Raw genomic sequence first — 18554 nt, 5'->3', positions numbered from 1 at the left:
GGCTCATAGTCCCGAAAGCTGGGAAGGCCAATAGTAAGGTGCCAACATCTGGCGAGAGACTTCTTGCTGCATCATCACATGGCAGAAGGTGAGGAGGTGAGAGAGGCAGGGGGCTAAGCTCACCCTTTTATACCAGCACCAATCCCACCCATGAGGGGGGCCCTGCATGGCCTTATCACCTCTTAAAAGTCTCACTTTCTAATACGGCTTAAATTTCAACATGAATTTGGGAGGGGACAAACATTCAAACCATAGCAGGCACCTTCCATTCTAGACTTTTGTTAGCATGGATTATTTTATCGAGTTGTACAGAGCAATTGTACAGAGACAAGGGCCCTAATGATTAACTGGGTACAGTGTTGCCGGTGGAGCACAAGAGCTGGGCAGCAGCAGAGAGCCGCATCGGGCCAGGTCCAGTGCCTCAGTTGGGGGCTGGGCAAGAGTAGCCCAGAGTGTGCACAGATCCTCGGGCTTTTCCAAACAGGAAACCTGGGCATTCAATACTGTGGATATTTTGAGGGGAGTGGCAAAATAAGGCAAAATATGTTAAAAATTGGAACTTGATCTCCATTAGAAGCATAGTAATCCTAGTTTTGAAAAACTTCAATCAAAATCATTCAGATTTTTTAACAAGTTCTAGAAATACATTTTCTAAATGAAATATGAATTGGATGTAATACAGAAATGGCAACCACATGCCTCGTCTCTTCCCATCTGCTGTGTTTTCTGCAGCGTGATGTGGTAGAAGGAAGCCTGGAAAAAGTGTCTTGGGTCATGAGTCCCCCACTCACTTGCTGTGTGGTCTTGGGCAGTTTCATTTCTCTGAGGCTCGATGCCCTCATCTGTAAAATGAGGAGAGTGGAATGGATGATTTTTCAGTTTTTTTCTAGGTCTAAAACTCTGTGATTCTTCTGGAAGTTTTTTTGTTTGCTTGCTTTGTCCTCTGCATTCTATTTCAATAGGAAAAGGGGAAGAGGAAAAGCAGAAAGAAAGAGCAAAAAAAAAAAAAAAAAAATTAAAAGAGATCCAAATATTAAATAAGCCTCAATCAAGTATCAAGCACCATAGAATTAATAATCAGAAATTACTAACTTCTGATTAATAAATTACATTTATTAATCCTGATCATGAAGTAGGAAATACACAGTGTTATCGTCACCATTTCAGAGGTGTGGACTCCAAGGTTAAACGTTTGACCGAGGTTAAGTAGATGTCTTAGTCTATTTGGGGAGCTATGACAGAATACTTTGAAGTGGATGGCTCAGGAAAAACAAACTTCTTTGTCATGATTTTGGAGGCTGGAAGTCCAGGATCAGGGTGCCAGCACAATTGGGTTCTGGTGAGGGCCCACGTTCTGGCTCATAGGTGGCCTTCTTGCTGTGTTCTACACTTCACATGGTGGACGGTGCAAGGGATCTCTCTGGGGCCCCTTTTATTGGGGCACTTATCTGGTTTTGAGGACTCTGCCCTCATGAGCCACTCACCTCCCAAAGGCCCCATCTATTAATACTATCTTATTGGCTGTTAGGTCTTAGCATGTGAATTTGGGTGGGGGACATAAACATTCGTTCTATAGCAGTAGTCAAGGTGATAATTTAACACAAATCGGGGTGACTTCAGAATGTGTCTTCTTTCCCACGCTCAGTCTTTCTACAATGCCACACTGTCTCCGGAAAAGGGTAGAAAAAAAAAAGAGGAATAAAGTTAGACAGTGGGAGTGGAGAGGGAAGAAGAGACGTTGAAAGATCAGGGGAGACACATGTGATACGGACTACTCACAGTGATTCCAGCAATTGCTACACAGACGCCTCCCACACAATGGTCGTAACCTTGGTTCTCATCCACTGCGTGGGAAAGCTGCAACATGCTCCCCGCTGGCAATGGTGGTTCATCCAGGGTGACTCTTAGCAGAGAAGCGTGCATGCTGGGTCCAGCAGCGTCCACCAGGGACACATGCGGAGTTTCATAACAATGTCTGGGTACCTCTGATGTCCTGGCTGGAGAAGGTTTAGAGACATAGCAAGGGAGACAGACGGATTAGGGAAGTGGGGAAGGACCAGACAGGTCTTTATTTCCCTACTCCTCTCCGTTATGTGTCTCTAAAATTAACACTGCAAGAACTATGCTAAGAAGCAAGCTTTTATGTTATAAGGATTAGAGCCACCAAATCAACCCTGTGCACGTGGCACTTCCGTCACCTCATGCTGTGACCTCTCGTAGGTCTCGGTCCCCCAGGTTTGAGGAGATGAGTCCCCTTGGCTGAGGCATTTCTAACAGGGCTGGAGGATTTCTGCAGGAAGTGGTTACCGGTGAGTCAGGATCTGGCGTTCATCCCTCTGAGTCAATAATGAGCCGATTTCTCAGTGGGTTAGGAACAAGTGGAGGTGGAGTCTTAAATAAGTGGCAAACCTACCGCGAGCTCTCCCGGCACCTTCTCTCCGGGCAAGGAGGTTAATGCCAACGTGTTTCCTCAGTCCCAATTTGGGTCATTATATTTTTAATTATCTCTGAATTATCCCTATAGATTCAACAGGATACATTATCTTCCATTTCCTACCTTTAACTTGAAAGCACTGATGTGCTGCTTAGGCTGGTAACTGTTGAACAAAGCAACATCTCCAAACCTTGCCTACCCTCTTCTCCACTCTCGCCTGCAATTCCCTCACCTTTTCTCCTGACGTCTCTCTCTTGAGTCCTAAATAACGGCCTTAAAGAAAAGCAAATGCAGCCGGGCACAGGGGCTCATATTTGTAATCCCAGCATTTTGGGAGACGGAGGTGGGTGGATCACTTGAGGCCAGGAGTTCAAGACCAGCCTGGCTAACATGGCTAAACCCCTCTCTACAAAAATTAGCCGGGTTTGGTGGCTCATGCCTGTTATTCCAGCTACTCAGGAGGCTGAGACAGGAGAATCGCTTGAACCTGGGAGGCAGACGTTGCACTGAGCTGAGATCGGGCCACCGCACTCCAGCCTAATTGACAGAGTGAGACCCCACCTGAAAAAAACAAAAAAAGAAAGGCAAATATGGCTGGGCGCGGTGGCTCACGCTTGGAATCCCAGCACTTTGGGAAGCCGAGGCGGGCGGATCACGAGGTCAGGAGATTGAGACCATCCTGGCCAACACGGTGAAACCCCGTCTCTACTAAAAACACAAAAAATTAGCCGGGCGTGTGTCGGGAGCCTGTAGTCCCAGCTACTCGGGAGGCCGAGGCAGGAGAATGGTGTGAACCCGGGAGGCGGAGCTTGCAGTGAGCCGAGATCGCGCCACTGCACTCCAGCCTGGGCTACAGAGTGAGACTCCATCTCAAAAAAAAAAAGAAAGGCAAATGGCAGGTGTTGGTCTCCTTAATGAATTCATTTGCCTTTTGTTGGTTCCTGAAGAGAGAGAGAGAGAGACAGAGGCCACACAGAGAAAACCGGGAAGGGCGAAGGCTGCGTGTCCCCTGCTCAACCCCCCTGCGTCCAGAGGGAGCGGAATCGGGAATCTCTTAGCGAAAGGCAGCACCCGCAGGACTGGCTCACAGGGCTGGGGCTGGAGGGGACTTGGTGAATGACTGCTCTCTGAATTCCCTCCCTGCTTGAACTCGGGCCCTCCTCTCCTCTTCGCGTCCCCCAGGGAAAGCAGTACCCCGTGGAAAGGGAGAGCGCCTCTGCTATGCGTGCACAGGGACTCACCGAGGCACATAGCGTCCTGGCATGGAGAGGCGAGCGCTGGGGTCCGGCCTGCTGGAAAGGAAGAAGAATGGAGAAGAAGGAGGGAAGTCCAAGGAGAAGCCTCACCCGCATAGCTCATTTTGGGAAAGCTGGCCTGCCCTGCCACACAGAGGTGCTGGGGAAGTGTGTCAGCTGAGGGGCCCTTAGGGAGACCTCTGGTCCCCGAATGAGCCTCTCAACCGACTCCTCCTTAGCTTGTTGCTGATCCTGTCCCAGGATTAACATAGACCAGGGTCTCTCAACCTCAGTGCAATGGACATTCTGGGCCAGGTAATGCTCTGCCGTGCGGGCTGCCCCGGGCACTGTGAGAGGCACAGCGGCACCCTGGCTCTACCCGGGAGATGTCATGAGCACCGCTTCTCCCACAGTGACAACCAGAGGGGTCTCCAGACGTGGCCAAATGAGAAGCACTGATTAAGACCTATTCCTAGGCCAGGCATGGTGCCTCAAACCTGTAATCCCAGCACTTGGGAGGCTGACATGGTAGAATCACTTGAGCCCATGAGTTCAAGACCAGCCTGGGCAGCATAGTGAGACCCTATCTTTACAAAAATGTAAAAATTAGCTTGCTGTGGTGACATGTGCCTGAAATCCCAGCTACTTGGTCAGCTGAGGCTCGAGGATTGCTTGAGCTCCAGAGGTGGAAGCTGCAGTAAGCTATGATTGCATCATTGCACTCCAGCCTGGGCGACACAGTGAGACTCTGTCTCCAACGAAAAAAAAAAAAAACCAGAAACCAAAATCTAGCCAGAAGAGAGAATTATTGCTTCCTTTCTAGACCACATGAATGGACTTTTCTTATTTAAGATGTACGCAAAGCAACTATAACCATTCAAACCACTCTTCACTTACACAGGGAGAGGTTAAGGACTTTAAAAGGAAAGCGGATCAGATCCTGACGGCCCAGGGCTTCCTAAAGCAGCCTCCTGGGGCAGGGCCTACAGGTGAGCAGACATAAGGAGCCGTGGCCCAGAGAACACCCTCAAAGGGTGACTAACAGCCCCGGTTTGCCTGGGACTTTCCTGTGTTAGCCCTGGAAGTCCCTTTGTCCTGGGAAGCCCCTCTGCCTAGGGCACATGGGGACAGTGGTTAGTGGGTAGGCTCTGTGTTTGGCTGTCATTCAAGGTGGCTTTGGCTGCTTGCTTGTCATTCTGAGTGTGGGGACACATATGCTACCTTGGTTGTCAGCAGGTGAGAAGGGGGCTCTGATCAGCTTCTCACTGGATTTAGAGAAGAGCAGATGTCCCAGGCTTGTAGCTGCCATTGCCTCTCTCTTTCGGAAAATGAGAGTGGCTAAGAGGTGAGATCAGGTGAGCAGGGACCTGTTCTTGACTCTTGCTGAGACAGTGCCTGGTGTCTGTTCATGCTGGGACCCAGGGTGGCTTCCACAGGTACACAGGTCCACATGTGAGAACCGGTGGCAGGATGGGTGAGGAAGGCCAACAGTGTGTGTGTGTGTGTGTGTGTTTATGTGTGTGTGTGTGAGATTCACACTAGAAAGCTGCTTTGCCACCTGCCACAGGTGAGGCTGTGACTCCTCCTTGCCCTCCATGTCACTGAAGCCGTGGTTGCAGAGGTCCCTCGGGGCTTGTGAACTGCTGCAAGCACTTCAAGTCTGGGGACCGTCTGTTTCCTGCCTGCTGTTTATGACCCAGAACATTGTCTCTAGAACTAGGCTGCACTTCAGTCCCGCTGGGAGCATGCTTGCCACTCATATCTTCCCTGCGCTATTTGCAGTTTTTGTTTGTCTTAAATATAAACTTTTCTTGGTTCTTTAACTTTGAAAGAAAAGAAACTCTTCTCTTTCTTGAAGGAGAAAAGACTGATTTTTTTCCTCCTTAAATTATGTAGATAGAGATATATCTGCCCTTGGTTAGTCTCATGTGTACCCAAATGTCATTACTTATAGGAGAGCCTGGGATTTTCAAGAATAGTAACATGGTAATTTGTCTTTCAAATACTGTTTTACTTATAGCAGCAATAACAGGAAATGTGTACTATTTTTCAGTGTTATAATCTGATTCACCCTTTGATATAAACAGCTTTATCTCATCTCATTGTTTATATCACATTCCTATTCCTCTGGAAAGAACAATATTTTTCTCTCTGAAAAGTAATATATTCTTGTCTAAGGATGGCTTAAATAAGTAACAGATGGTCCTTTTTGTGTGAGTGTCCCCTACCCCCACTCATTCTCAGCATTCGGTCAGACAGGAAAATCAGTATTTTTCTGGACATTACATGTGCCTGAACTTACAGGTTTGTTACCATCTTGATGTCTTTTATTTCTGTGATGGTGTTACTTGGATAGTTTTAGAATACAGGCAATTGAGTAAATTTATTTGTGCTTGTCAAGTGGAATGTGCTTGAACAAATCTCTTTCCTGGTTCGTAGTTACCCAGGTTAGTCATGGAAAAGATGGACTGGAATGCTCGTTGTGTGCCACATGGTCTTGGCTATAAAATAGAGGTCACTGTACACCAGGCTCTCACCATGCAACTTATTTATAACATAGTTCTATTGTTAAAATTCGTTCTGGGACCAGGACTAAATCTTTCTTGTCAAAAAATAAGGTTCATTCCTTGGCTTGGTTCAGGGGAAAGGCATACAATTAGAAGCCGGGACATCTCCTTTGCTGTCTTGCTAGCTGGGTGAGTTAAGGCAAGGGCACGTGGCTGCCTGGGTCTGTTTCCTGTCTGCAGGAGGAGGATGCCTAACTTACCACAGGGGCTATTGAGAATGTAACATGGGGTAATAGTTATGAAAGTGCTTTGAAAGTTCAAAAGCACCTAAAATAGCATTTTTTAAATATTAAAATCAAGCAATTAAATACGTTGCATAACAATAGACTCTTGTCTATAACATCATGGTTAATAGGTTGGCCTTGCTGTCAAATGAAATTCTTTGAAAAGATGTCTTTTCTTTGTAAGGGGAGCTTCAAGGAAAGAAACACAATATGCATAAGAGCCCTACTGCAAACTTGTAGAAACTGCCACTCTGATGGGGGGATTGGTGCTAATTCATTTTTGCACTTGAGCATCAGAGTCCTTTGAGCCTAGTAGGCCCTTAAGTATATTTTAAACAAAAACATGATTATTGTTGTGGGTAAGCTATTTGTGCTCTCCATGATCTATTTTTATAAGTGTTAAAAATGATCTTTTTTTCCCTACTAGACAGAAAGTCGAGAACATGATCCCTTATGTTGACATCTTCTCTATCTGCTTGTTTTTATGGTCTGCAAATGACATTTTTTGCGTGCACCATTACAAAGTCTATATGTGATTATTGTTGAAAATTTGGGCCAGGCGCAGTGGCTCATGCCTATAATCCTGGCACTTTGCGGGGCCGAGGGTGGCTGGATCCCTTTAGCCCGGGAGTTCAAGACCAGTCTTGGCAACATGGTGAAGCCTTGTCTCTACCCAAAATACAAAAAGTAGCCAGTTTCATAACCTGATCTCAAAATAAATAAATAAATAAGTAGATTAAAATGTAAAATACAAGAAAAATTGAAAAATACAGATGTGCAGAAAAGAAATAAGCACCCATTATCCTCCAGGTGTCCCACGGTCAGATCTCCCACATACATGGTAGCACAGAAAGAGGCAAGTCACATAACAATATTTATTATGATAGCAATTACATAAAGAAAATATATGTGTACATATTTATATGGATTCTTATGCATCTGTATCTGTATGTGTATGTCTATGAATGGATAATAAAAATATAGAAAGGATGCATTGGAATGCACAGATTAAATCTAGAGAGTAAGTAGACAGAGACATTCAGAGGAGAGAGGAATCCTTGCAGGCAGGAATATGTGGGAGCTTTATGGAGGAGGCTGCATTTGAGATGAGACTGGGAGGACTCGTACGACTTTGATAAGTACAGAGGGATCGGAAGCATCTTCCCATCAGAGCAGTAGATGAAGAAAGCGTGGTGTGAGGCCTCTGTGCAGTGTGTTTGAGGGTATATGAGTAGTCCGGTCTCTCAGTGCACTGTAGAGAGGTGAGAGAGCCTCTTGAAAACCTGGACTAGAGAGGCTGGAGGAATGGGAAAGCCAATTTCAAACAGTGGGAATCAACCTTTGAAAGCTTTGGGTGAGTGAAATGAAAAATTACGATTTTTTGAAGACCAATCAGGTGCTGTTTAAGTAGAATGAATTAGAGTTAGTGGAGATGAGAGGTAGTAAGGAAAATAAGAAAAGGATTGATAATCTGGGTCTGAAATGACTGATCACTGGAGAAAGATAAAGCCACTGGAAGTGGAATGGAAGACATTCTGAAGAAGTCATCACACTTGGTGCCCGATAAGAAAGAGGTACACAGAAGAAGAAAGGACCTAAGGTGTGAGCTACAGCATCTTCAGTTTAAAGGACCATTTGAGGTGCTGTTGCTATTGCCAGAAGCAGGGAAGACAGAAGCTGTATTCTATATAAAAAATGTATTATATTTTTTACTGGAAAAGATCTAAATGTCAGGAGTTAGTATGTGGTTTAAATTGTCAAGATTTTAGACTGCTGCTTCTTGGGAGTGTGATATAAAATGCTGTAATGTGGTATGTTGCTGCAAATTAGGTTTATTGATTTGGTATTGTCAAGAAATATAACATCTCAAAAATAGGCAGACTGGGGAAAAGGATACCCCACTGGCAAGTGTGGGTGCCACTGTATGATTTTCTAGCACCAAAACGCACGACAAGCTAGCAGTGTTGGTGCTGGTGCAGATTACATGGAAAGCACCCTGTTGTTTTTCCAAGTCCATTGGATGGGAAATTTATGTCCACCTGCCGTCTGCACCTTGACCCTGGCCATTTATAAGGCATATGGCGGTTCTTCATGGCACGTGGGAGAATAGATGACCCTCTCTATTTTTTTTTTTTGACAAATGGGTTTCACAGGTATATAATAAGATCTTGATTTACTTTTTTAAGGAAAAAGAGGATAATAATAAGAGGCTGTGATTTGAGGGTGAGAAACAAAAGGGCAGCTCCAGGGAGGGTAAGGCAGGAATGACCAAGAAGAGAGATCTCAAAATCTACTGGCTTCCTGCAGTGCTTGTGGCTTATTGTTCCTGGCCCCACACAATCTTCAGACTAACACAGCTGTCCTTTCATGGCAGGAGATATTTGAGAATCTGGTGGGAAATTTTGTTTTTTAGTACACTTAGGTTGTTTGCGGCAGCTTGCTTCCATTTTTCTGTCACTTATGTAGCTGAGATAATGTGAAATATTTTTTATCAATTAAATTAATATATACTATGAAACAGATACAAATTTAACATGTTTAACAATGAAGTATAGCTTTAAAATATCTTTTAAAAATCACAAGTTAGAATAGTTGTGATCACAATCAGAGCTATTTTTTTTACAGTAAGAATAACTAATATATTTATTGCTATTATCATCTTTTTCTGAACAAAGTTATTGGACCTTTAAGAATTATACTTTAAAATCATTAATTATACTTAAAATCATTAAGATGAAAGTTGATTTCTTATCTTTTGGTATGAATAAAGAGAGTATTTCTGGAATTGTAAGTAGAAGTAGGCAAGGAATATATTTCAATTTTTAAAGTATTTTGTATGATTTTTATCAGTTACCAAAAAGCATGTGGTTTTGTTATTAACCAGTTCTGTTATTTCATTTATACACGATAGTAACATTCTGAAATTGTACCTTTAACAAGCCATAATTGACAACCTTAAGACGCATTAGCGGCATTACTGGATAAGAAACAAAAGTTGCTTTGAGTCCTCAGTTCTCAGCGGTGCTCGGTTTCCTTTCCTCTAAGCCTGAGGATTGGCAAATCTTCAGCCTGACTTAGAGAGATACTCTTCCCACAGCTATTCCCTTCAAAGCCCATTCTTAGCAGAGCTTCTGTCATCCGGAATTCTTCCTCTAAGAGCCCACATGCTCTCTTTTCAGGTTTTCTTTTTCTTTTTCTCTGTATTGAGTCGACTCTCAATTGGTGGCTTGAGAAAATACCAAAGATCTTTTTTGCCCTTGCTGCAACTGGATCATGAACACTGACTTTCCACGTAAAAACCAGCTGTGTGTGCGTGAGTTTGTGGGGCAGGCTCTGCAGGGTGAGTCGCCGTTGCTGATAGAAGGAATGTGTACGTGGGGAAAATCCAAGGGAGCGGTCCCCCCTTTTCAGAAATTGTCCTTGTTGTTGACCTTCAACTCTCTGGGAGGGGCCTGAAGAACCTAGGTCTCCAGGTGACCCCTCCGGAGATGACAGGCTACACGGTTTGGCACAGAGTAGAAAAGAGGTCTCTGATGGATGGTTGTCATAAACACCCACCTTTGAGCTTCAGAATACTACGCCTTGGAAGGAAAATAACTTCGGTTTTGGATGTCAATCAGAAGAGACAGCCAGAGACCCTTACTGTATCTGCATTATTTTATACTGACCAGTCCATTTGCCGCCCTGCCCAAAGACAGTCACAGCGTTTAGTGAGATGAATGTCTTAGAATTCAGACAATCCTGGTAACATGCAAGAAAGCTTCTTAAATAAAATAATCTCTAATGTGACACGCACCGATAGTCACAGAAAGTGGAAAGGACTTTTCCCCACCATGTTTCAAGGTTGTCATCTGCCATTTGCTTAACTCTTTGAAAGATATTCAGATCTTGCTCATGTACATTTCAGCCTGCTATCATTGCCTGTTTATGGAAAAACATTTAGTATAAGAGGATTAATATGTACTTGTTTTAATTAAATGTTAAACCATGTGAATGTATACAGGATTACTATCTAGATTCTGAATAGATAAAGGATAAACTGAAATTATTCCCATTAATCCAAGGTTCTAACCCAGAGTTATCACAGCTAACGGAATGTGTTTGGCATTCCCAGTCATTCATCAGTGGGTAGAACCACCATTAAATTCACTAGTAGCTTTAGTTGTAAGCCACAAATTAAATTAGGTTCAAACTAATTGGGCATACAGCCTTTTTAAAAATTCATATTTCCTTGTTGTTGATAATTAATTTTCTTCCTAAGGATCAAAATAACAATATCATTCATTTGCAATGGCTTCCCTCCTTTAAATAAATGATTTTCTAATATAGCTCAAACAACTTTAATTTCTTAGCTTTTACACTGTTTTCCAAATAAATGCTGGGAAGTTCCCTGCATCCCTAAATGTTAAGAAGCAACGATGTAATCCCAGAGAATGTTCTCTTTGGCCATCATAGGCCTGGCATCTTACTGTTAATCTTTCCTAAGAAAAACAAGTCCTTCCTCTTGAAAGCTTGTGACTTTAAAAATAACAACTAAAAAGTGTTTTCATGTGGTAAATGCTCATCACAAATTATTATTTTTTCCCTGAATCCTACTGTGTTTCTTCTTGAAGAACGGGAGAAGGGGGAGAAGTTTGTACTGCGGTCCACCCATTTAGAACACAATCATTTGCACTAAATTAACACTTCCTGGGGAGATGTTACAAATTCTTTATTAGATGATCAGTTACAATGACCATTGTTAAAAAAACAAACCTCTCATGGGAAATACACCCCTGCTAGGCTGAAGCAGAAAGAAAACCTTACCTCTGTTTAGAATCTGGACACTTTGACCCGTGAACTTTAAGTTGCTTTCCTGCAGGGTTCTTTAAAGCCATGGTGGCTGAGATAGACTCCCAGTGCTATGTGTGAGCACAAGCAGCTGCAGGTTGACTTTTGAGAAGCTGGACTATCATGTTGCTACTACAAAGAAACCAAAACCAAAATTTCCCTATGGTACATAACGGAAGTTTTGTTTGATGGTGGTCAATGATTCAATTATTCCTGCCCAAATTATTCTGTTCTCTGATGAACAAAGGCCTTATCAAGGATCTTTTCACAATTAAAAGTTCACAGAAAATAAGAGAAGGGCAAATAATATACAAACACACATATGTAGATACCATACATACATATACACACACATACCATATATGTATACACACACAAGACACACAACCTATAGCCATACGTAAAAGAAGTTGTGTTTTTGCACTTGCTATCCTTGGCTGCTTCAGAGGCTGTGGAATTCTATACCAAGAGATGAAATGGTCTCCAAGTGATAAAAAGTCTATTAAATGGGCTTTGTAGAGAAGAGACAAAGATCATAAGTGAGATAGTGTATGAGTACAATAAGAATGCCTTCTGCTTACTTGATCTGTTGATATTATAGTCTAATAGTTCTGTCAGCTTAAATTGTGGAAATATCCACTTTCTCATCTACTCTGGGGGTCTTAAACTGAACCGGGGTCAAGTCTAGACTCCCTGGGAGGAGCAGTAAGCCCTTGTGGTAAAAATAACATGCAAGCCAGCACTCTAAACTAAAAACAAAAAAAATATATTAAGCTAACCAACTCGGTTTGCTGATTTTGTGCTCCAGGTCCTGGAGATAATTGTACTAATGTCAGGGAAACTGAGGGTTTTCCAAGTGTGCTCATGCAAAGATCGTGCAGACCGTTAACATAGGCAGTCACAGTTGTTTTTGGAAAACACATCTGAGTAAGGAAAAGACAACTTAAAGAAGAACGTCAAAATTTGAAGTCATAAAAGAAGCGATTGATTAGACTCAACCAAAAATTTAAATTCCATTACAAAATCACCACAATGTCAAAATACAAAAGGCAAACTAGAAACAAATATTGAAACATGATAGGGAACAATTACTATTTGATATGCAAAGAGGTTTTAAAACTCTGTGATAAAACCTCCAACAGAAGAATGAGCAAGTGATATGAGCAGGCATAGAAAACAAGAAATAAAAATACACAACATAAACATGCCAAACCTCTCAAAATCCAAGTCTTACAAATGAGATATTTTTAGCTGAAAAGGTAAATAGTAATCTTTAAGTTTGATCATTCTTTATTGTGGGTTTGGGGAAACAGACACCCTCATATACTCTTGGCAGGTATGCAAATTAGTATAAGAGGTTAAAAGAGTAATTTGAGGAATAATCTAATACAACTTAAAATGTTCATAACTGAACTATTTTGTCTATTCCAATTCTAGGGATGATTCTATAGAAACTCTTGTACTACTGCACAAAAGTAACTGTTTGTAGTGGTACAAAAATTAGAATCAATCCAAATATCTATTATTGCACAATATACAAAAAATATATATTGGGTTAGCATATTGTCATTTACATAAGATACAGACCTTCATATAATAACATAAGAAAGACTTAAATTCTAAAAGATGACTTCCAGGGGAGTAAAGTTCCCATTTTTCCTTAAGAATATATTTTTATATATTGTACCTGTCCATTTTGAAGAAAATATTCCCAGCTTCAAATCACATCATCTGCAAATAAGTATAATTTTATTTCCTCCTTTTCACTCTGTATGCCTTATATTTCTTTTCCTTACCACTTTGGGCTGTGTAAGACTTTCAGTGTGATGTTGAAGAGCATTGAGAAAGAACATCCTTGCCCCGTTGCTGCTCTTTAGGGGGAAAGTATTCAGTCTTTCCTCATGAAGTGCAATATTAGCTAAAGTTTCATTCTTTTTATATTTTTGGTGTGTTTTGTTTTCTTTTGTTTTGGGTAGGTGTCCTTTAGCAGACATTCCTTTCTATTTCTAGTCTGCTAGAAGCTTTTTTTTTTTTCTTTTTAAGTTGTAAATGGATGTGGAGTTTTGTCCAGAACTGTTGTCCCTCAGTATTTTTGGGGTATTGGTTTCAGGGCCTCCATGGATATCAAAATCTGACAATGCTCAAATCTCACAGTCAGCACTGCAGAATCTCAAACATAAAAAGTCAAAAAGTCAGCCTTCTAGGTCCTGGGTTCGGCATCCCACAGGTCATGTATTTTCCATGGAGAGCTCTGTGTTTTTCTCTATCAATTGATGTGATCACGTGGTTGTCTTCTTTAGATGGTTAATATGGTAAATTACATTGATTGATTTTCTTCCTTTTTCTTTTTTGGTTCTTTTCAGTTTGATTGATTTTTAAAAATGTTAAACCAACCTTGCATTCCTGCAATAAACCCACTTGTTTGTGGTAATATTCTTTTGATATATTACTGTATTTCATTGGCTAATATTTTGTATCTTTTTTTCATGAAGTATACTACAGTTTTTTTCTTGTAAAAAGAAATTGTCAGAGTACTTCTGGCCTGTTAAATTGTTTCCAGATTTCCTTATTACCAGTAATCCATCTATGAACTGTTTTTGTATGGATCCTTGGGGCACATAGGTGTGGACTCTCAAAGTAAATTTGAAAAATTCTTCACTAAAAGAACTCCATCACTGTACGGTTTGTGGTAAACTGTTGGCTGCCCAGCTAACATCTATTCTACCCTTTTTCCTTTGGTAGAAAACCACACTTCTGTTCAAGAGGCTACTATGTCTGCTAAGACACACTTACAAATCCATACTCCCTTTAGCCAGAGGTGACCATATAACCAGTTTAGACCAATGAGATTCAAGTGGAAGTTTTTGGGATACAGTTTTCAGAAAAGCTTTTGTGATATTGATTAAAGTGGAAAACCCAACTAGGAAGAGCCTTTTCTAGTTTCCCTTTCCACCCATAACTTATTCCTGAAGCTTGGAAGTGGAGTAGCCACTTTTAACCAAGAGGATAAGGGTCTCTGTCTAAGGACATGGCAGTAAATGCCTGGCTTATGGGTGAGCAATTGGGCCAGCTGGGTTTCTGCCCCAGGACTTGGGTTTCGTGAGAAAATAACTCTCCAGGTGCTTACAGTCCTACAATCAGATTCTACTCCATGAGGCCAAATACAATGTCCTGCAGACACCAGGCACACTTTGACTTTTTTCTTTCTCTGAATATCTCTTAGGAGAGTGCTCTATAGAAGAGGGTAGTTTAATTAGAAAGGAACTTGGAAGTATTCTTGTTCCTGATAATGTCTCTAACAAAGACACCAACATTAAGTGACTTGCTCAAAGTAAATGGTGAAAGTTGGAAAGAGAACCTACATGTGCTGATACTAAGTTACTTTTCCACCCTCCTATGTAATGGTTTGTATTTATTTCCTGGCATCTCAGTGCCTTATTTATAACACATAGAAAATAAAATCTATCCTAATTTCTCATAGGGTTAATGTGACTGTATATAAAAGATTATTTTCCTCACTTTTAAAAGCCTTTATTTTTAGTAGAAAAATCAATAGACATATTGTGACTTGAATTCATATTAATTATCCTCATTGGACAACTATAAAGTTAGTAAAATATGTTGGCTTTCAGTTTAAAAATATTGACTGGATCATGTGGAAAACACTGTGCATAGCTCAGGGGATGTAGAGGTCAACCTGACAGACGAAGCCTGCCTGCCCTCGTGGGTACGACAGTCCAGAGGCAGACACAGATGTGAATCAACACATTGAGCAAACAATTACTCCATTATGATTGTGAGAAATAATAAATGACATTTTATAATATTGTTTCCGTAAGTTACTGGCATACACAGACCCCTGGTCTACTGTGGGCCCCAAGGGCTGACACTACTTCTGGACAGCATTTTAAAGATGCTGAAAACTTCACGGGGAGGTCATTCCAGGAAAACCTGGGGTGTATCAGGAAAACTAGAAATCATGCTGCCAACCTCAGAAAGCATCCATATATTCTCAAATAAATTAATCAAAAATTAACGTTTTCTTAGCTTAGGTTTACCCCCAAATAATCACAAATATATTTGAGAAGCAGCATTATTTGGGTTGACTGTTTCACCTTTCTTTTCTCCATACCCTGTACATTTCTTCACGATTTTTTGAGATGTGGGTCCTGGGTGCTGACATCAATGTTTCTCCTCCTCACTAAAAGTTAGTCTATTTTTCCTTATGAAGGACTAAAATTGAAATGATCAGGGTGATGGGATTAAATAATTTAATGAATTACAGAAGTATTCTATTAAAGAATAGAGATCATTCTTATAAACCATGAATTAATTTTTATGAATTATGTCCAAAGAGCTTAAGTAAAAAGCTAATATTTCATAAGTAATTCCAGCCCTCTTTAATAGTACAAGTCTCTGGTGTGTAATATTTAGGTAATGATTATCACAAAATAGACATCTTTTGAGGGCAATTATGCTTTCTCAATACTTCTTTATGAGAGAGCTGGGAGGAGGATGTCATTACATTTGACAGTATATTTATCTCACCTAATAGTCATGATATTCTGATGGAAATGCAGTTATCTTACTATATGCGAGTGTGTTTCCGGATGCACCGAATACTGATTGTTTCACTAAACCTGTTCAGACGTGAAAGATGGCACATCTCAGTCCTGAAAGTATAGGCTGTTTCTAGCCATGTGGAGTCAGTGGTTTTGTTTATGAAAACAAAGCTTTACATCTGCGGGGTAAATTTTCCTGGGGGCAGACCTAGGCAGGGGAGGAGAGATAACTCAGAGAGATGAGCAGAAGAGGGCATGTCCGGAAAGTGACAAGCACACTTGAAGAGAAAGGGGAGGATTTGTACACTGGTGTTTTTGTTTTTGTTTTTGTTTTTTTAAGGAAATTGGGATTGACTGAGACAGGCCCCTAGGAGAAGCAGAGAGCTAGCTACATACTCCTACCGACATCTTCTTGTTTTGGGATTAATTTAACATGGAGGATATGATGGTAACTTATATTGCTATAATGTTTTTAGGTTTTCACAACCATTTTGGAATATTTTATTTGAACCTCCCAATATTCCTATAGGATAATGATGGACTGTTGTTCCTCAATCATGCAGAGCAAACAGAGGCTTAGAGTATAATTCAGTTAGTGCAAAATGAAACCAGAACCCAGAACCCCAAACCAGGCTTCCAAAATCCAGACTCTGCCATCGGATGACAGGACCATGTCTGAAACATCCTGTGGACTCGAGGGATCAACTCCCATCCTGAGTCCTGGGCTACTCATGTCTCAAAGCCTAAAGGGTCCAAATGTAAAAGTTACTGGGTCACCTCATGGCTCAAAATTATTCTTGTTTCTGCTAGTGAACCTATTAAGTCAATTATCCAGGTATGAAAGAGTTGGAGTGGAAGGGGAGAAACGAGAATTTGTTTCTTTTTTTGTTGTTGTTATTTTTTTTGGTTTGGTTTTTGTTTTTCCCAATTCAGGAAATAAGGCCTGTAGAATCCAGAAAGCTAAATATTTGCAATTCTAGTCTCCCTCAGTGAGGCAAAGCCTTGAGAAAGCCCTTCATCCTTCATCTTCATTCTTAGTTGGCATTTGGACTTGATGGCTGGAGGTGGAGCAGCTGTCTTGTGATTCTGATGCAACAGTCATTAGGAAAAGTTCTAGGGAATTAGGGAGGCACTAGCCCAGATGCTGAACCAAGACCAGTGGCCGCTGACTGCCTGTCGGAACCTGATTAGGGACATTCTTGTTAGTCATGCAATCTGTTCCAAAGAGATACATGTGTCCAAAGTTATTCCTAAGCGTTTATCTTTTGATGATAAAGAGATACACTAGATAAGATGGAATAAATTGCATTAAACTATGCATTTTTCAAAATGCCACATAGTTTAAACACTTTCTTTTAACTCTAAAATTGTCCAAAATTCAATTCTTTTTTCCTTCTATTTTAGATTCAGACAGATGTACTCATTTCCTTAGTTGTAGTTGCCCTGTGAATGCATTACTGTCGATTGGTAGTGATGCACCTCATTCAGTGTTTGAATCAAAAATCACATATGGCTGGGTGCTGTGGCTCACGCCTGTAATCCCAGCACTTTGGGATGCTGAAGCAGGTGGATTATTGAAAGTCAGGAGTTTGAGACCAGCCTGGCCAACATGGTGAAACCCCACCTCTACTAAAAATACAAAAATTCGCTGGGCGGTAGTGACAAGTGCCTGTAATCCCAGCTACTCAGGAGGCTGAGGCAAGAGAATCACTTAGGCCTGGGAGGAAGACGTTGCAGTAAGTTGAAATCATGCCACTGCACTCCAACCTGGGCGACAGAGTGAGACCCTGTCTCAAAAAAAAAAAAAAAAAAAAAAGCACATCTGCTACCAGAGATGAAGGATGAGGGCTTTCCTGCCTAAGGTCACTGATATGGTTTGGCTGTGTCCCCACCCAAATCTCATCTTGAATTAAGTTGAATCATGTGGGCGGTTCCCCCATACTGTCCTTGTGGTAGTGAATAAGTCTCACGAGATTAGATGGTTTATCATGCATTTCTGCTTTTGCATCTTCATTTTCTCTTGCCGCTGCCATGGAAGAAGTGCCTTTTGCCTCCCACCATGATTCTGAGGCCTCCCCAGCCATGTGGAACTGTAAGTCCAATTAAACCTCTTTTTCTTCCCAGTCTCGGGCATGTCTTTATCAGCAGTGTGAAAATGGGCTAAGACAGTCACTCAGATTAATCGTCCCACCTGGGGACAATCAGGTGGGCTGCTCACCTTACTTGTGATGGAGGATTTTCCATTCCTAACAAATATGAAAAATATGATGTACTTTTACTCTGTACCCTGAGTTCTCCTCATGAGCCTGGGGATATGAAGGAGGTCTCAAGAATAGTAAAGATTCGGCTTGGCAAACTCGTGTCCCCACAGAGGGGGCACTGGTATCTCACAGCCCTCCCTTCCCAAATCCCAGAGTCCTGTTTCTGGGAGTTACTTGGGGTGTTTCGTAGGGGACCTGGTGCAGTCCTTTTGCCCTCTTAAATTTTGTCTTCCCTTACCTGTTATAAAGCAAACACCTGTGATGGAACAGAACTGTGTCCCCCACACCAACGAGCAGAAGGTGGCAAGCAGGGGGCGGCTGCCTCCTGTGTGCATCTGAACGTGCTCCTGAGCCCTGCAGCTCCAGGACCAGGCTGAATCCTGGGCACCAGTGGAGAGATCCTTTGTCACCTATATTCCCTCTCCAAGTCTAGATCCAGGT

The 18554-nt window shown here is 41.7% G+C and overlaps 1 long non-coding RNA gene across 1 annotated transcript; it reads right to left on the bottom strand.

The window, feature by feature from the left end:
• Window positions 1–1070: 1070 nt before the first annotated feature.
• Window positions 1071–2310, bottom strand: LOC101142093 (uncharacterized). The gene is made up of 3 exons (XR_176148.5): window positions 2199–2310; window positions 1780–1997; window positions 1071–1663 (listed from the first exon to the last, which is right to left on the bottom strand). It is a non-coding gene; the product is annotated as an uncharacterized lncRNA (long non-coding RNA).
• Between the last annotated feature and the right edge of the window lie 16244 nt (window positions 2311–18554).

The sequence above is a fragment of the Gorilla gorilla genome, chromosome 14 (genome assembly GCF_029281585.2).
Source record: "Gorilla gorilla gorilla isolate KB3781 chromosome 14, NHGRI_mGorGor1-v2.1_pri, whole genome shotgun sequence".
NCBI classification, from domain to species: Eukaryota; Metazoa; Chordata; class Mammalia; order Primates; family Hominidae; genus Gorilla; species Gorilla gorilla.
Note: the sequence above shows the minus strand (reverse complement) of the source record. Positions and strands in the feature narration are given on the sequence as shown.